Source organism: Maylandia zebra, linkage group LG17, assembly GCF_041146795.1.
Source record: "Maylandia zebra isolate NMK-2024a linkage group LG17, Mzebra_GT3a, whole genome shotgun sequence".
Lineage (NCBI taxonomy): Eukaryota > Metazoa > Chordata > Actinopteri > Cichliformes > Cichlidae > Maylandia > Maylandia zebra.
In genome coordinates, this window is record NC_135183.1 from 16,052,462 (window position 1) to 16,070,942 (window position 18,481).

An 18,481-nucleotide genomic window follows, 5' to 3' on the forward strand; every position below is an offset into this window, starting at 1 on the left:
GACGTTTAATTGCCAGGATGTCACAATAACCGCTACATGCTTCCATCTTTTACAGAGGGATTTGAAAACCCTCTCGCTGAGTTTCTTGAACTTCTCTGGGGGGATTTTGTTGTATTCTGCCCTGATTTCAGTCCAGATTTTCATGGTAAGCCGGTTGGAGATAGCTTCAGCATTTTCAATGCTGAAGACTGTGTCTGATGTTTTTGCAACCTGGGAAATCAGTCCTTCCACAAAGATTTCCACTGAAAGTCTGCATCTTTCTTTCTTTTCATATGATTCCAGTCTATCGATAATTGTTACTGCCAACAGGTGTTCTTGGAATACTGAAGTAGTTATGATATTAAATATTGGTTCTCCCATTAAATTCATTGAATCCTCCTCCCCACTCCTCCCCATTTCCAATGATATTAGTGACCAATTATATAATTGGTCACAAATATCAGTGAAAATGGCATTAGCAATGCAGTCAAAATAATTCTGCACTTTTCGGTCTAAATGCAAATCCATCCCCTTGAATTTGTCCAAGAGTAGATCCAACAAACGTTTTTGGTGAGAATGAGGGCACTTTAAAAGTTTACCAAGCTTTGAAAGCACAGCCTGAATTAATGTCTCTAACCATCTTTCAAAGTCTAAGGTGTTTTCAGGTGGCTCACAGTCTACAGAAGATCTGTGATTCTGTATCTTTTTATATGACTCCGTTTGACTTATGTTTGTTAACGGTGGGATGCTGGCTTCATGTTCAACACAGGATTTCTGCTGCTGGGGATCTGGAATTGGATTGTTTTCTGCTTTTGCAGCACTGTGTTGGTCAGCATTTTGACAGCGTTCTTCTGTGTTAGCTGTTTCTTGGCTGTTAGCATCTATATTCTGTGCTGTATCAAACTCCTGCTCAGCAGAATCGTCCAAAAATTTCACAGGTGACAAAACCGTTTTGCCAGTGGTGGTGTGGACAGAACAGTTTTCATGTACAGGGGAGTTCTGGGAAGACCTCAGTGGTGATACTGCTAGTGACTGTGCACACAGGTCCATTACGTCCTTTAAAAAACCTGCAAGCCGCTTAGCGGTGAAGCAATCCGGATAGCCTGAGGTAAGCGCGTCCAACTGCTTTTTCGAAAAACTACTTAACAAGTTATCCAAGAGGGATACCAAAGCATGTACTGTAGAATTATCCCGATTGGTCTGAACTGTTTCATCATTTGTCATTGTGTTACAGTTTGAGCTTGCCATTTCACTTTTTTGTTTTTTATGTCTAAAATGTTGTTTTGTGTTAAACTCCGTGTTTGAACGTTTAAAGCGCTGCTGTCCCGCTGTGTGAATGCGTTTCAACTGAACAGCCAGGTCTATATATAAGGTCGGTTTCATTGTAACGTCACCAGTCAAAGGACTGGCCCGGCTCGTCATAACGAAAGGGGCGGGACAAATCTGTTGCTTAGCAACTGAAAAAAAGGCACACCGCGCTGAATGCTACATCCGGCCTGCGACGGTACACCGCCTCCGCACCACCGTTTAAACATGAAGTGTGGATGTTAGAAGATCCCAAATATGGTGAGCTACTGGGAAATTACTCACGTTTTTGTTCTTGAGAGTGAGCGATAATAAGCGACATTTTATTGAGAAATTACAGTAGTCTGTCTGTTTCTCTTCATAGCTCTTTTCAAAACACGGTTACCTTTGGTTTGTTTGGCTCGCAGCTTAAAACGTAGTTTCAGTGTTTTTGCCTTCTGTGATTAATTCTGGTTTGCCTGCTTTATGGAGCTCAAACCAAGGCAAAATTGAAGTATCAGTATTTAAATGTAAATAGACTCAAACTAGGAGTGGATCAAAGGGGGTCCTTTCAGGTGCCAAATCTCCACTGCTAACATTTTATGCATGTTTAGCTTAATTGTAGAAAAGGTGCTTGTAATAATGTTTGGGTGAATAGGTGAATGAGGCATGTTGTATAAAGCGCTTTTTAATGCACGAGCAAAATACAAAAACCCTATATAAAAAGCAGTCAGCTTACCATTTATGTATTTGTTCCATTGAACGCTTCTGTGAAAATCAATTTGATACTTGTTCAAATAAAAAAATTGAATCGATTAGTTGTTTTCTCAACATTTATTAATCGACTATATGCAGAAAACTGTGACACTGTGGAACCCTTATTGCCGTTGTTGCCCTGAGGCAACAGACCAATTTCAATAGCATCAAATAAGGGTTAAAATAATTTAAGGAAAAATGAATTCAAATGATTTTCTGTAACTACAGAAATGACCTAAATAAGACACATTCATTTTTATCGTTTTGTCAACAACAGGGCGCATGAGGTTTGTTCAATATTTGTTGTGTCTACAAGGCTCAGGCGCCCCCAAGTGTCTTATTTGTATAGTTGAAAGCATTATAAAGGAACGCAAAACTAAATTACATATAATTATAATTCTTGGCACTTTCTGGTGTGTGTGAGTTAGTGTTTCTCTTTTATGATTTGTGGGTCCAGCATCAAATTCAGAATCCTTCCCATCACACATGAGGTCTTGAATAATCATCTTATTTTAAAGACCTCGTAGTTTGATAGTTTGCTCCCTGACCGTGGTTCTGCCAGAGGGTGCTTCCTGTTAAAAGTGAGTTGTTCCTTCCCACTGTATTGAGGTTTTTTCTTTTTAATTGTAGACTTTCTACCTTACAATCTATACCACCTCGAGGAGAATGTTGTTGTGATTCAGCTCTGCATAAATACAATTAAATCGAATTAAGTGGGTTCAGCTAATTTGTGAAATAAATGTGAGTGACACGGTAAGTAATAGCCTGCATGTAACTCATTGTAAGAAGAGCAATATCGCCCCCTCCTGGTTCAACTTTTTTTTTCTTTGCAGTAATCTTTCCAATAATAATACATATGCACTAACCTCATGCTTGCTGTTAACAATAGCCTAAAGACATAAAATCAAGTTTAGTTTTTTCTTTAAGTTTATGTTTTTTATATGGTTGGCATTTATTTTGTTTCTTTTTAATAATTATATTGATTCTATTGATTGTTTGCCAAGCACTGAGGTCTCTGCTTAGACTGTGCTACTGGGATCACTGATTTAAAAATGAGGCAAAAGCGCCAAAGTTGTGCTCAAAAACAGTACAGTGAGCTACAACCTGTTGCTGTAGTAATTCTAACACACTTATTGTTTTTAAATACATACATGTTTAGTTTTTTTAAACCTAATTATATAATTTTTTTTGCAAAAGTGTCACCTAAACACCCAAATATACGTAATTCAAAACTTACTTTAATTATTACCCATTTGGCTGGTAACATGGACCCAGTCTGATGGATAGTTACTGAACAGATAGTCTTTTCTTTAAAGGCTGCAGTCAAAGCAAATCATTGTAAAAACAAGACAAGTCAATAAAAAACAAGTAATAACTATAATACTAAACTACAATAGAGAGAAAATCCAGTAAATATAATTATATTATGTAAAAAAATATACAAATATTTACCTCTAATTTAAAAAGACATTACAAGGGTACTAGTTTCATTTTAATCTAAACATAATCTAAATTGACACTAAATCAGTTTAAATATTACAGCTGAAGGTGATTTTAATAAATGTACTGCTGCTTGACTTTGTTTTACTACTGCAGTATAATTTATCATGTACAAAAGCTCCAAATGTTGTTTCTCTGACTTAATGTTCTGATGACGTTTGTGTTATTTTGCAGGAAATAGTCAGGACCCAGATGAACCTGTGCTGGAATTCAGTGTGGGTGAGTAATATGAGCATTTATGAAGGCTGTCCATGACCCGTAATTAAATTTAGCGTCATTAGTCTTATTTTGTCTCTCAGTGCAGGTATGTAATGTGACAAAACCGCTAATGATCTGATATGTTTGGGATGGATGGGCTGTGAATTATATAGTGAATTGTCTTATTTTGTCGCTCTGTGCAGGCTAGGGCCTATTATATGCTGTAGCCTGAAAGTAGCTGAGTTGCAGAGGATGGAGTGATCACTGGCTTTCTACTTACAGGGTGGTGGGTCTCAGAGGACAATTGCTACCCCTGTTGAAGTGAACAACGTGTGGAGTGCAACTGGCTTTGTGGCATAGCTGGCTCTGGCCTTGGACTGTGTGTTTTTACTTTGTACCTAAATGGGACACTGGACTTTTAACTATTATTCATTGTGTTTATAAATAAAATTTTAGAATTTTATTGACTGTCATCTTTTTGCCCACGGCGGAGACGGTTGGTCAGACCTAGAATCTCTTTATGTGTGTGTGTGTGCGTAACATCAGCAGGGTTTTGCATAAAAGAGTGTGAGCAGGTCAAAAGGTCAATTCATTTATTGTAGTTTTATGGCAGCACCTTCTAGTGGCCTTGAAGCTGTTGAAAACACGCAGTTCTTTGAATCTTTGGGCTGAAGGAAGGACAATACTCGGCGTATATATGCTCAATCAACAATCATTTATTTGCATACAATTCAACAATAAGAGCATTAGAACGTCCGGACGGGAGAGATGCTACCAGAGGGTCAGGCACATGTCTCAAAATGGTGACGGGTTGCTCAGCTTTTTATAGTCTCTAGTGGCCCCCAGCTAGTCGTAAAAGCCAAAACATCACATTTTTTCTCTGTTACAGCGCCTAAGTTATGACCTCGGCAGTTGTTTCTCTGCTTTCTGTAAGGTGGGGGTGTGGAATGTGGTCTATCTATCTCCCCTGTCTTTAGACACAGAGTCTCCTGCTTACAACCTTCTCTTCATGATTCAACAGTTAAGCATGTCAAGAAAACAGTGTAACACATTCCCAGCAGATCAAGGATACAGAGTGATGCACATTTATCTAATGAACTAATATGTGAATATGTTCTGTTAACTCAAAAATATAATGAGAACTAAACTACATACAGCTCACACACTCTATATTAAAGGGTATAAGGTGATCTACAGCAGTATTCTAATTCAACTACTTTGATTACATATATAAGGTAACATATAATAACAGAATAATATCACAATACCCTCTTTTGATCTCTCATTAAAGAGATCACTAATAACAAGCACTTCAGCGTTGCAAGGTCCAAGTTTTCTTGATCCTGAGGCCCTCTGTCCCCCTTTAACGGGTGGACCATATGGGGGATGACCTCTGTGTTCACGCAGTTCAGATGCAAGCAAAGTTAGATTTACAACCATAACAGCAGTTACAGATGACTCTCCCATCACTCCCCATTTTCCCACAGCTTTATTTTGGTGCTCCAGTTTTCCACTCCCATTTTAATGCCCCCTTATACCTTTCAAATGTACTTAGACTAGAACCTCTGTCTAAGGAGCTTTTAACCTTAATTTTTATTGCTGCAGCTACCAGTGTCTTCCAGTTGGGTGATTCTCAGCTTCTTTCTTCGACCTCCGGGGTTAGACCACCCTTTAGTCATTGCACAGTTCTGGGGATTATTCCGCCCCGATTTCAAACAAGGATCTGTGTGTTTTGGGTTCACCGGCGTGTCCCCCTTTTTGCCAAGAGCCTCTCGAACCTCGTTGGTCTGGTGTTCCTGGTTTTCGCCAACCCCTTCATGGTTATTGCTGTGTTTGTGGGATCCATCTTCTCCAGGAGCCCAAACGTCATGACACTTGACCCCAGTTGCTGTCTCGACAGTCCCTACATCTGTCCCTGCTGTGAAGGGTCCTCACATCTCCGGGTCCCCGTCTGGTGTCTGTTCCTTTCTCTGCAAGAGACAGAAAACCAAAACACCTCTCTCCCTAGCCTTGATAATCTAATATTGTTATCCATTGTTGTTCTAATGATTCAAATTTGGTTTAAAATATTATGTTCAGGACCTATTCTAATCATAATCTATGTGTGTGTAAAAGAAATCAAATATTAGTGAACCCTTTCTAAGTCTAACACATTATAAGCTTAAGTTTTACCATAGCTAAATTATTAAACACAGAAATAACGTCATAATGTTCATAACACCATTGTTTGATGTTCGGACTCAACTCCCCCTTTTTGACACACTCCCATGTGTCAATTCATTGGAGCTAGACAATTAAAAGAGAAGGTTAGTGACATCATATCTCAGAAAGTATCAGAAATTCTTCTCTCGAGTACCGTTGCTCCAGCCTTGTCATCCCTGAGGATCTTCGATCCCGAAAATGTCCCTTCTCCTCATGTAATAAAGTCTGTCATCCTTCCATGCCCTGGTAACTGGTCCATCCAGAGCTGTAACATTTTGAAATGTACATACAACAAGCCAAACCACACCTTGGTCACACCAACCCTTTTCTGCCCCGAAGATGTCCAATGCCATCCTAGTATGGACTGTCAAAAGTGGCTTTAACGCTGACTATCCTGACAATCCATTTTATAACGTTTCCTGGTCAGATTTGCCAATCTCTGCACCAGGGTTGTAATAGTTTTGCAATTTTCATCAGTTTTTATTTTTATTTAGCTTCGACTTCAGATTTTCAATTTTATATCAGTTTTAATTAGTTTTTACCAATTCTTTGCTAGTTTAGTGTAGTTTTGTATTTTCTGAAAATCCTTAGTTTCAATTTAGTTTTATTTGTGTTTTGCAAAAATTAAGTGTAACAAAATCCCAGTTCCATCATATCAGTCATGCTCTTCTGGTTATCCTTGGGTGTTGAGACTAATAACTATTAACTCTTGCCTCACCGTGTGGTCCTAATTTTGGTTGAAGTGAATTGATAACCTTTTGAAGGCGATTGTTTCACACATTTATTTAGATGTCCCAGTCCTGTTGTCTCGGGATACATCACGCTGCCTTATCTGGGGTTAGCTGTTTTCTGGGGATGCGGGTTGAGTGGGTGAGCTCTTCAAGGAGGGGGAGTGTGCTCCCCCTGATGAGGTCTTCTAGGTAAGCTAGGTTAACCTTCTTGTGTGGGCTTTTCAAGTGCACTTTAAGGTTAGTGGGACTTTTAGTTTTATAAATGTCCCTCATGACCCCCTGATGACCCAGTATTTCATTTTTGCACACTGTAGTACACATTTTAGTTTTTGCTTGTAGCTCGCATACTCTACTTGCCACTCCTCTAAGTCCTGATGTTTCTTAGAGAGGGCAACAGTACCTTTAAAATTATATCACACGTGTGGGGGTGTGGCCTTGCCAATTGTTTTGCCCACCTTTTCAAAATGGCTGGCGTGCCCACAAGCATATTTCATGGAAAAAGAAAGGTAAGCTTGATATTTACATTTAAAATGTTTTGTTAAACTCAGATTTTTATTTTATTCTTTTTTTTGCAAGTACCCCTCCTCGGTGGCGAGAAACTGTTGGTGTGGTCAAGTGGGTGCTCTAGAAACAAACGCTCAGGACAGAACAGTTATCAGTCATGTACTTCCTACAAATTTTGCATATGTTTTATTCCATATTGATCCTCTGAGTGTAATGGTACATTTTAATTTGAATTTATCCAAACTAAACACAATATTTTCTTTATTTACTTTGCTCTTGTTCTTTTGCAGTACCACATCCTATCAAATGTCCCTGTTGATTATATTCTACATTTAATAACTTACTATTTCAAGTGAGAACCTAAATCATGTGGACCAATGTTTATTATTGCATGTCTCTATTCTGAATGTGGCCAGTCATTCATAGGTATTGTTCAATTTTGGCGATTTTCCTCTATAAAATTTAATTGACTTTTACAGTGGCCTGCTATGGTTAATAATAACATGTTCCAGTCATGAGTGGCATCAAAAGTCTTCTCCACTGTAGCATTTGGCATTCCCAATAATATAACATGATACCTTACTCAAAACACAGCTAATATAGCACAGTTTTCTTAATGCAAACATCGGTAACTCAAAATCAGCAACCACAGTGTTAAGTCTGCAGTTCATACTTATGTGAAGCTAGAGTCTCCTCCTCCAGTCTCTCTTATCCTCCTGCTCCTGAAAAAACAAAACAAAACAAAGCGAAGCATCCACCCTTCTCTTGTCGGCTGGGTTAATTGTTTATGAATTGTTTATTGGCATTTACTAATCCTAAAGTGGGTGCAGTCATTGTCTCAGTATCAAGTCAGTCAAAACTTTTAGTCGTCAGTCCATCACAGTCCATTCACATGCATACCTCCATACACATTCATACCAGATGTTGCTGATAATGGAGTCTCCCGCGCAACCTATTCGAGCCTCCATCACCAGCAAGTTGACGTCATCATTTTAAAGGAAAACAATTCCTTGTTGTTTTTTGGGCCGGATTGACTCGGTGCAATCCTTTTAGATCAGTGTTCCCTATAAGTGAATTTCTCCCAAGCCAATTACAATCATGGAGAAGCACACTTTGCAACTGTTTACAGTAATAATATTTTATAGCGCTTTAAATTTCAATCTTTCAGGCCTTGTTTAAAGAGCTGATTGTTAAATCATGAACTCACAAAATATCAACATATCACCACCGGTGGATCACACCTCTCAGATGTTTTTTCTCCAGTGCACTGTAACAAAAACGAAAACAGACATAATCAACAAAATACTACTAAAATAACACAAACTAGGGCCCGTTGCAGACATGTCCAAGCATAAAACTATCCCTCTCTCGCTTACGAGAAAGAACACAAGCCAAAGCTCACTGATAAAATCAAGCTAGCGCTAAGCAAAACCAAACAATCAACCAGAAATTCACAGGAACATTTTGCTTCCTGCCGGGACAATATTGTGTGGGAATGAGAAGCTCAGGTGCCGTAACACCTTTTGTTCCTCCTTGAATTAAAACTCAATCACAGAAAATGCCGTACTCCAACCTAAACTTACACTATTAATTCATCAATTTCACTCTGTGCCACTGTTCCTCATCAGGGCTGTGTGAAGCACAGCAAAGAATTCAGTCAAGGCCTTGAGCCATAAACAGACATCACGCACAGACATTGTTTTCATAACCAAACCGTTTTAGAGCTTATTCCTAAAATCTACATAAATGCCCTCTAGGTGACATATAACACATTCTAAGTATTTAATGGTAATCAATGGCTCCTCATAAAAATTATGCATTGGGATGTTTGTGTGCAGCATTTTGCATATCAGCATAAGCAAAGCATTCTTCATTGCATCAGCGTGTATGTGTGTGTGCGTGTGGATCACTCTTCATTGCACAAGCGTGTGCATGTGTATGTGTGTGCATCACTTCTCAGTGAATCAACATTCCCGTGTGTGTGTGTGTGTGTGTGTGTGTGTGTGTGTGTGTGTGTGTGTGTGTGTCATTTCTCACTCACTCAACGAGTGCACGTGTTCATGTGTGTATTTCACTTCATTCTGAATCTGTGTGTTTGGAGACGTGTGTGTGTGTGTGTGTGTGTTCATCACTTTCCTGTTCTGGTGTTCTGGGTAAACCACGGCCTGAAGCGTGCCCTGGGGTCCTGCCCCCCTCCTTTTTCAGTTTGTTTGCGACCATTGCTGCTGCTGCTGCTGCTCAAAATTCAGTCCGTCCTGGTTCTGACCCCAATTGGGGCAGTCCTTTCTCCAGTGTCGATGTTCACCGCAGGTGAAACCTGCATCTTCTTCTGTGTTTTTGTCCATTCTGAGGTGCCTTCTGTCCTCAGTTACTCCTCTTGTCTCGGTCACGCCCTTTTTCGCCACCCGATCATCCGTGTTGGTCCATCACTGTCCTGCACAGTGTGAATGCAAAGTTATCAAGGTCAGCATTCTTTCGCTCGGCCTTACTTTTCATTCGGGCTTGGCGGGCGTCTCGTCACAGCTCTGTCAGCTGACGCAGTCTGGGAATTTTTCCCCCGTGTAGTGAAACGGGCCTTAGGTTTAGTGCTCTCCGTCTCGGCTGCATGAGATCACATTCCTGCAGGTCTGTTGACATTCTCAGGTCGTTGTTGTGGGTCCAGCTGTTGCAGCATTTGGTCAGTGTCACGTATGGGGGAGAGCAGGAGTCCAGTCAGCCTCGGCTTTCAGGGCCGGCAAAGCAGCCTGTAATTAAATATGTATAGAAAAAACAAAAACAAAACAAAACAAAAACAAACGAAAAACAAAAACAAATGAACAGGAAAATGATGTTGTGTTGGCTGTGTTATTCAGAGGGGAGACACACCGGGACCAGGCCCTGTGTCAGCCTTCTCTCCCCCTTTTTTTTTTGTTTTTTTTCTCTCCCGATATAATCAACTCCTAACCCACCAAGTTGACAGGACAACACCGGTATATGTTAAAATTCTTAAGATCATGTTTAAAAGCCCAAAAATGGAACTTTCTTTCGTTCAGTAATCACTTTTATTAATCAATCAACAGAAAACATGTCACAATTTGAATCTTTTAACCACTAAATTTGTTGTGTCTTGCCTGGTTGGTTAGACCAGTGTTCCTTTTTTTTTTTTTTTTGTTAAATTGTTGTCCTGCAACCCAGAGGGTTTCTTTGTCAGTAATGTATAGACTTCATCATTTGAGTATGTTAATTTTTCTTTAACCTTGCTGGAAAATCTTCACGTGTTCATGAGTGTAAGCTGTTTCTTCATTGCGTGTATGTGCATTTGTATAAAAGCAGGTTAATTTTATCTTTTCTCAAACTAGGCGTTACCTTAAAAGGAGCCTTTCTCTCAGATTTCTCTGCTTGTGTGTGTTTTTGTTTCACCTTTTTGTTGTGATGCTCCGGACGCCTTCCCAACCTCCACAAGTCCGTTGGCCCCAATTTTATGTGTTAAACTTCTCTTAATTTCTCCTCTAATTCTCTCCTCGCTGCTGTCTTTTTCACAGCTGCTGATTCGTGCTGGGTGTGGTTCCCATTACCTATAATTTTGCTTCGGCCGCTGTGCTTGTGGGGGCAGTTGGTCCAGGTCCGCAGCTTCCTGTATTAACACACTAAGAGATTTATTTAATTTCATTTTCATCACTGTTAAACAGATAAGCAGGCAACACGCCTACCTTGACAGCGTAAACTGTACGCCAGTCTCCCAACACATTCCTCTCTGTACTCCTCCATAATTCTCCACTGCACACCTCTTACTATCTCTCCTTTTTATTTTTATTACACCACAGAGTAATACACCCAATTATGCCCGTCTATCTCTATGTGGCTCCAAATTCCCTCTTTATTTTAATTTCACACTCGTCAGGGGACAGGCACACAACAATTTCAACCACTGAAACGAGGAATTCAACCTTTTTATATTTCTTCACTAAATCTAGACTCAACGTTTGTTCGCAAAATGTGTCTTGTTCTAGTCCGGAAATAAATGTGAACCCGTGATTACACGGTCGTTCCAGTGTTATTTCCGTGGCTATGCGGGGGCCCTCACCTCCCCAAGTCACCACCTCGGCACCCGGACGCCGCCGGTCCTGGCCAAGCGTCCCCGGACAGGAGGGTCGCCACTCCTAGGGCAAAGTTCCACAGGTACACTAGGCATCAACCTTTGATCCTAAAATGTGTATTTGCTCTAATGTCCTCCTAATCAAACACATTAACCGTCACTGTCACTGTGTTCACGCTTCACACTCCACACAAAACACACTCAGAGCGCGCCTCAGTCACACTCTCACTCAGTGCGCGCTTTACCCACAAGACAGCACCCAGAGCGCGCCTCGCAGCTTCACACACACTCTCTCACCCAGAGCGCGCTTTCACACTCACACACAACACTTTTCCTCAGCGGGAATTTTACACAGAAACCTCTGAGCTCAACTATTAGATCTTCTTAAAGCACACTGCACCATAGACCAAAATACCCCTTTCTCTGCGATTATGACCGCCACCACGGAGCAAAGTCGCATCATAAAAGTGATGCTTGCATCCCCGAAGTTATACCTGACATCATAAACCAGGTGTTGCTATGTACTTAAATTTTTACTTTGTATTATGGCCGCAGCCCTTTATACTCGACTGACGCCACAAACCACCGTCAAACCTCTGTTCAATGTACTAAAATTAGCACCAACCACTACTGCACTTCACGGCCGCATATCACCGGAACACGCCGTATCATAAACCAAACCTACGGACGTGTTTCGCTCTCGCGTTGCCAGTGTTTAACCGCACCGTGAAGCCAGCATCTGCTTTTCCTTAAATCAACTTCTATTTCATAGCCGGCAAAAGCCAGGACGTCACTGACACCATAAACAAAATAAACAAACCTCGACTTCAATGTACTGAACTTATGGCCGCGTCTTCAGAATAAATTCTAACGTATTATTGCTACAGAAGCCAGTATTAGACAAAATTAAATGTGGAAGGTAAAGTGGCTGCACTCTAGTCCAACGTAGTATGTTATTAGTATCTCGGTAGAGGCAGATTACTGCAATCTAGACCAACGTAGTGTGTTATTAGTATCTCGGTAGAAGCAGATTACTGCAATCTAGACCAACGTAGTATGTTATTAGTATCTCGGTAGAAGCAGTTTATTTAACACACTGGAATTCAGCCTCAACTTATGTTGTTAGTATCTTGCGCCAAAAACCAGACACCGACAAATTTACTGTGAAAATACATGTGACTCAGTGAACAGATTAATTTGGAAAGCCCAATATGCACATTTGGTATTTATAATACAACAGGCTGTGCTTACCTTTCTGTTTTAGGCCGGCCTTCTGTTCACTTTGCCCCACGATCTCACCAAAGGCCAAATCTACACCTCCTCAGCACACCAAAGATCCGGGTCACACGGCACCAAGTTGTTGAAAACACGCAGTTCTTTGAATCTTTGGGCTGAAGGAAGGACAATACTCGGCGTATATATGCTCAATCAACAATCATTTATTTGCATACAATTCAACAATAAGAGCATTAGAACGTCCGGACGGGAGAGATGCTACCAGAGGGTCAGGCACATGTCTCAAAATGGTGACGGGTTGCTCAGCTTTTTATAGTCTCTAGTGGCCCCCAGCTAGTCGTAAAAGCCAAAACATCACATTTTTTCTCTGTTACAGCGCCTAAGTTATGACCTCGGCAGTTGTTTCTCTGCTTTCTGTAAGGTGGGGGTGTGGAATGTGGTCTATCTATCTCCCCTGTCTTTAGACACAGAGTCTCCTGCTTACAACCTTCTCTTCATGATTCAACAGTTAAGCATGTCAAGAAAACAGTGTAACACATTCCCAGCAGATCAAGGATACAGAGTGATGCACATTTATCTAATGAACTAATATGTGAATATGTTCTGTTAACTCAAAAATATAATGAGAACTAAACTACATACAGCTCACACACTCTATATTAAAGGGTATAAGGTGATCTACAGCAGTATTCTAATTCAACTACTTTGATTACATATATAAGGTAACATATAATAACAGAATAATATCACAAAGCAAACAGTCTCCTAACTAAGCCATGGCATCTCCGGTCTCTCCTACTTTTGTGTGCTCTGCTGGAGGAGCAGCATTGGATCTAGTGATACTGAGTAAGCTGATTAGGACTGGCCTGGAGAAATGTGGTTTGCATGAGTTAACTGCTACTCCTCTACATCTAAACGAGCCAGTTGAGGAGGTTCAGGCATCTGACAAGGGTGCCTCTTGAGCGCCTCCTGGGTGAGATGTTCCAGGCATGTCCCACCAGGACAGACAGGACACACCCAGGACATGTTGGGGAGATCACAGCACTCAGCAGAGAATGCCTCAGTGTCCCCCAAATAATGGAGGAGCTGGCTCGGGAGAGTAAGGTCTGGGTCTTCTCTGCTTATGCTACTGCCACCAAAACTAGACACCAGATAAGCTCAGAAAAATGAACAACCTGTTTAAATAAAGGTTAATTTAAAAAAAATGTTTGTCATTAGCTAGTCTGTGTACATGTACTTCTTCTCCAGTGTTGAAAATGTTAAACTCACAACCTGCACATTTTCTGGTTGCATCATCAAATAAATACCCCCAAAAGTAGTCTGAGTACTTTTACACTGGTTTTATGCTGCGATATTTTCAAAGTCTTTCACTGAACACATTCAGTCACACATTGTTCATAATTTATTGGAAGTTTATTGTTTAATGTCCTGTCTAAATAACTTCAGTCACCATTTGTATTCATTAATGAATAACTGACTTCTAATATTAAAAGAAATAGAAACTGTTGTGCTGTTGTTCACGTAGAAGGGCCTGCTGCTGGATGTCCAGACTTTGTGCGTCAGTGGGAAGGTCAGGGTACAGGGTTCGAACCTCCTCATGAGATGTCGTATCTGCTGGATAAAAGCAAGCTACATCACATCAGGGATTGTCCTAGAGCTGCCCTACAGTAACAATCAACTGACTAATATATGAAATACTTGCAGTAGCACAATAATAAACACAAAGCAAAAAAGTGTTCAGTGAAGATAAAAAAAACCCCCATCAAAGTTTTAGTTTGGATAAAGGGAGACAGAACACCAATCTAAACAAGTCTAAACCATCTACAAAGTGATTGTAGGAGGAAACAACCTTGACTTCCTTTACATAGCTTAGTACTGAGAATAAAAGAAAAGCATGATTAGAATTATTTGTGCTTCTTCTTCTTTCGGCTGCTCCCTTTAGAGGTCGCTACAGTGGATCATCCGCCTCCATCTCTCTATTTCTAGCATCCTCCTCAGTCACACCAACCCCCTGCATGTCCACCTTCACTACATCCACAAATCCAGCACCACAGTTACTCTCTTCGCACCTTATCATAGCCTTCACTCCTACCCTCTCTATGCCTCCCGTCTCCATCCTCTTCAGAGTTGCCTCACTTCCTTCTCTAATTCAATTTTCATCCAAAGTACTCCTTCTCTCTTCTCAACACACATTCTTCACATTAGCACATTTCCATCTCTATACTTGATTACTCTCTTCCAGGACAATTTATGTGCCTTGCCATTCATTAAAAATCATTTTCTCCTTAGTGTCCAGCCTCACATACAACTCACTACAAGCCTTTTCCTGTGCCAGTGACACCTCTCTCTTTGCTGTGCACCTAGCCTTTTAGTACTCCTTCCTTCAGCTCCCTGACTATCCCACTCTTTCTTTGCCAGTCTCTTCCTTGAATACATTCCTGAATCTGTTATTATTTGTGCAATGAAAATTAAATCAAGAAAGATTTTGCTTTTACAGTCTCACTGCAGGTTGACACATTATAAGCACGCCTGTGGTTCACATAAGCATTAAAAGCTTGTATTACTCCCTGATGTTTTGCCTGTTAGCATGTGCAGCAGCTGGAGAAGGACTCCTAGCTGAAGACAGGACAGCTTCTCGATGTGCAGATTGGTCGTCTTCTACGCAGAAGCAAAGGAGAAAAACCCCAAATTAAACAGAACAACTACTTCTAATTACAAACAGACGTCTCTCTAAAACCGTGGCAGCAGTTCACCATGTCAAATGCTTTCTTGTCGTGCACAGTGACTATAACAATTAGCCCCACTGGCTGCACTGTCCTGCAGTGACATAAGTTAATTCAGCATTGCTATAAAACAATGAGGCTATTACGTTTGACCTGTACTTGCAGAATACATTCCAAAGCTTTTGTTCCCTAAAGCATTCGTCCTTCTTTGTGAGCAGTTTGTGTCAAAAGAAAAGCCCAGAAACAGGCACCAGTTCAAAGGCATTTCTCAGATGATTTGCTGTAAACTTGAATACAAGCACAGATGAATAAATGTCTTGTAAAACATTGTACTGAATACATTCTTCACTACGAATATCAAATTAAGATCACGCGTTAACAGCCCAGAGTTAGTATCGTAACTGTTGTGAATTTTAGCACTACGGTTAGCATTTACAGGATATTGTTTTTGATGATATTATACAAAGGACCCTGTTTCTGCAATGCCTTTTGTTTAAACTTCATTTCCTCTTTCTGTGACCCCACGGGCACTTCCTTTGGCCTGCTGGTTTGGAAAACCCAACAGTTCATCTATATGTAAAGAAGGCACTTAAACTGGAACAGGCATGGCTGCGTTGATCCTGCCGTGGTATAATAGGACAAAGTGCATTCCTCAGTGCACCTCAGGCTTACAGCCTGCTAAAGCTCACATACAATTGATTATGTGCCTTTAGGCATATATGGTTAAACATTTCCTAGTGTAAATGACTACATGCAGTATTCTACCATGTGTAAACTTATATCCCTAAAGGATTCTAACTGTCTAGTGTTTAATGGACCTGTCAAAGATATATTGAGATTATAGAAGGCCCCTTTCAGAGCTAGGGGGAACTTCCTTATATGGTTGTAACTTGAAAACACACGAACCCTTCTGCCTATAAAAACCCTGCACAAAAGAATAAACTTTGAGTTGATTTTGGGAAAGCAACCCGTGCAGTCTCTGTGTCGTTTTGTTCTCCCAGCTGCTCCCGACGTCGTAACTAACCCAGCTGAACGGCATACCTGATTGTTACTTTGAATAATTTTGAATCTGATACAAAACTCTGCTTATCGGTGCTCACGCCTCAGGAGGAAACCCGATCCACGGATGATCCGGGACGGAGATTTCTTTCAGTGTCTTTGCCTCACCACATCTGGGGGTTAACTGGGTTAAATTCAACACAGCAGCATCTCTAAATGACTGATTCTAAGCCTGGCACAAAAGATAGAAATCCCTGTTGTTCTGGCATCTTATGCCTGCACACATTACCCTGCTGTTCAGTGGTGCCTGACTGCAATACCTGTTTACCAGATTGTAGTGGGTCTCGTGTGAATCTGTGCAACCCATCTGAACCTCCAGTTGTCTCCGCTCTTTCCTCAGACACCAACGTAAGGCTGACAGCACTCTGAACACTTCCTGTTGATCATCTGAAGCACAACAGGGGACTGAAGGCGGGGCAGGGATCGGGAAAATAAAGGTTTATAATTTGCACAAATCTTACCCTGCTGGCTGGGAATTTCATTGGGTGGTGGGTGGTTTGGTGCTGACACTGAGCAATTCTGTGAATGCAATTTTTTTTTTATTTATAGAGTTGTCATACAGGGCAAAATGTGAAAAAATTTGCAGTGAGTTACTCAGAGTTCTAGACGAGCGCTGGCTAAAAACAGAGGAGGGCCTAGATGGCGCAAGATTTGCCAGCTTTTTCTGCAAGGTTGGGATGGGCGGAGAGGGCTGCCTCTGCAGGACGACAACTAGATTCTTTCTTTGTCATTCTTTGACAACGACACAGCGAGCTGAAGCACTCCTGTCTTTTCAGGCTTACTGTACCTCATAATTCAACCATGAGTCTCTCTCCACCCTGGTGGTCTGAGGTACCTTCTTAGTCTCTTTTTCCTGCCTCACCACCTTTTCCTCCTTCTGCTGACGTGTTTCAGCTTCATGGATCCTGCCTTGGTTTTTCAGCTTGTGCTGCAGAGTAGATAAAATTATCTCTCAAAGTCCACTCCATTGTGATACATATTTAACATTACTGTTTCTCATTTTCTAAAGCTTAAAACAACACTAATTGCTTTAAGACCAAGAGTGCAGCAGGTCAACTATCACAGTAAATATAAGGACTTTTTGTTAATAGGTTGTTGCATTTTCTTTGTAATGCTGACTTCACACAAACTGGACGGCAACACGTTTTTCAACTCGAGCAATCTAAACATCACCACAGTTAAATCAAACCAGTCGTCGTCTGATTTTTGTTATGTTTAAAAACTATAGTGTCACTGTCTGCCTGAGAAATATTCTGCTACAAGTGGGCTTTGGTATTGTTTTTCTCTCCTTTTCTCTCCCTCTATCGCCTGGGCGGAGGCCATTGTGGGCTCCCGCCTTTGGCCTACATACCTGGGAGATGGTGAACACCTGCGTCTCATTAACCGGCCTCTACTTATGGGAAGAAGTTAGACTGCTCTTTGCTGGATTGTTGCTTGACTCATGTTAGTGAAGTCCTGGCTAGGACACTAGTAATCTAGTTCTCTTGGATTTTGAATCTTGTGCTAACACGTCGTTTCCCTGTGTACAGACACCCTGGACCTGCCCTTGTTCCTTACAGAAATTCTGGTACGAGAGAGGAGTGAGAGACTGGTGAGACGCCAAGAGAGACAGAAGGAGAGTGAGTGTGTTCCCCCTGCTTTTCCCTGCAGATTCCCTGGAGACCTGATCCCTGCACCCTTGTATATAGCACTTTGACACTGTCGCACATTTAACTTGGTCTAACACAGGGCCATATAGGTTTTTTCCCTCTTAATAATAAACAACTTCATTTAGGAATTGCATTTTGTGTTTATTTGTGTCATCTTTGTCTAATATTTAAATGTATTCATCAAGGGTCATCAGTTCAGAGACTGTGACAGTTGAGACTGAGAACAAGAACGAAGTGAGACAGAGAAGCAGAATGGATGAATTCAGATGGATTCAAATGTTTTTATGTCTGATGCTGATGATTCAGATTGTAGGTAAGAATACAGGAAACATTTTTATAGCAGTGAAATAATAATCGTATCAATATTATTACAATCACTTACCAATAACATGAATAAGACAGCTGAGCATGATCTGCTGTTTTAGGGAAGCATGTTTATAAAGTTGTTTCTAAATTGATTTTCACTCTTATTGTAAAAAGTGCTGTATTCTAATGTTTTTTATTGGTTTTCTTCAATGAAGATTGTTGATGATGTCATTCAGCCTCGTCTAAATGTGATGACCATAATAACTGTGATGGTACTAA

The 18,481-nt window shown here is 40.8% G+C and overlaps 1 long non-coding RNA gene across 1 annotated transcript; it reads left to right on the forward strand.

Moving 5' to 3' along the window:
- The first annotated feature begins 187 nt into the window (after positions 1-187).
- Positions 188-4,180, forward strand: LOC112430362 (uncharacterized). Its single transcript, XR_013093806.1, has 3 exons — positions 188-1,545; positions 3,694-3,738; positions 3,921-4,180. It is a non-coding gene; the product is annotated as an uncharacterized LOC112430362 (long non-coding RNA).
- The last annotated feature ends 14,301 nt before the right edge of the window (positions 4,181-18,481 follow it).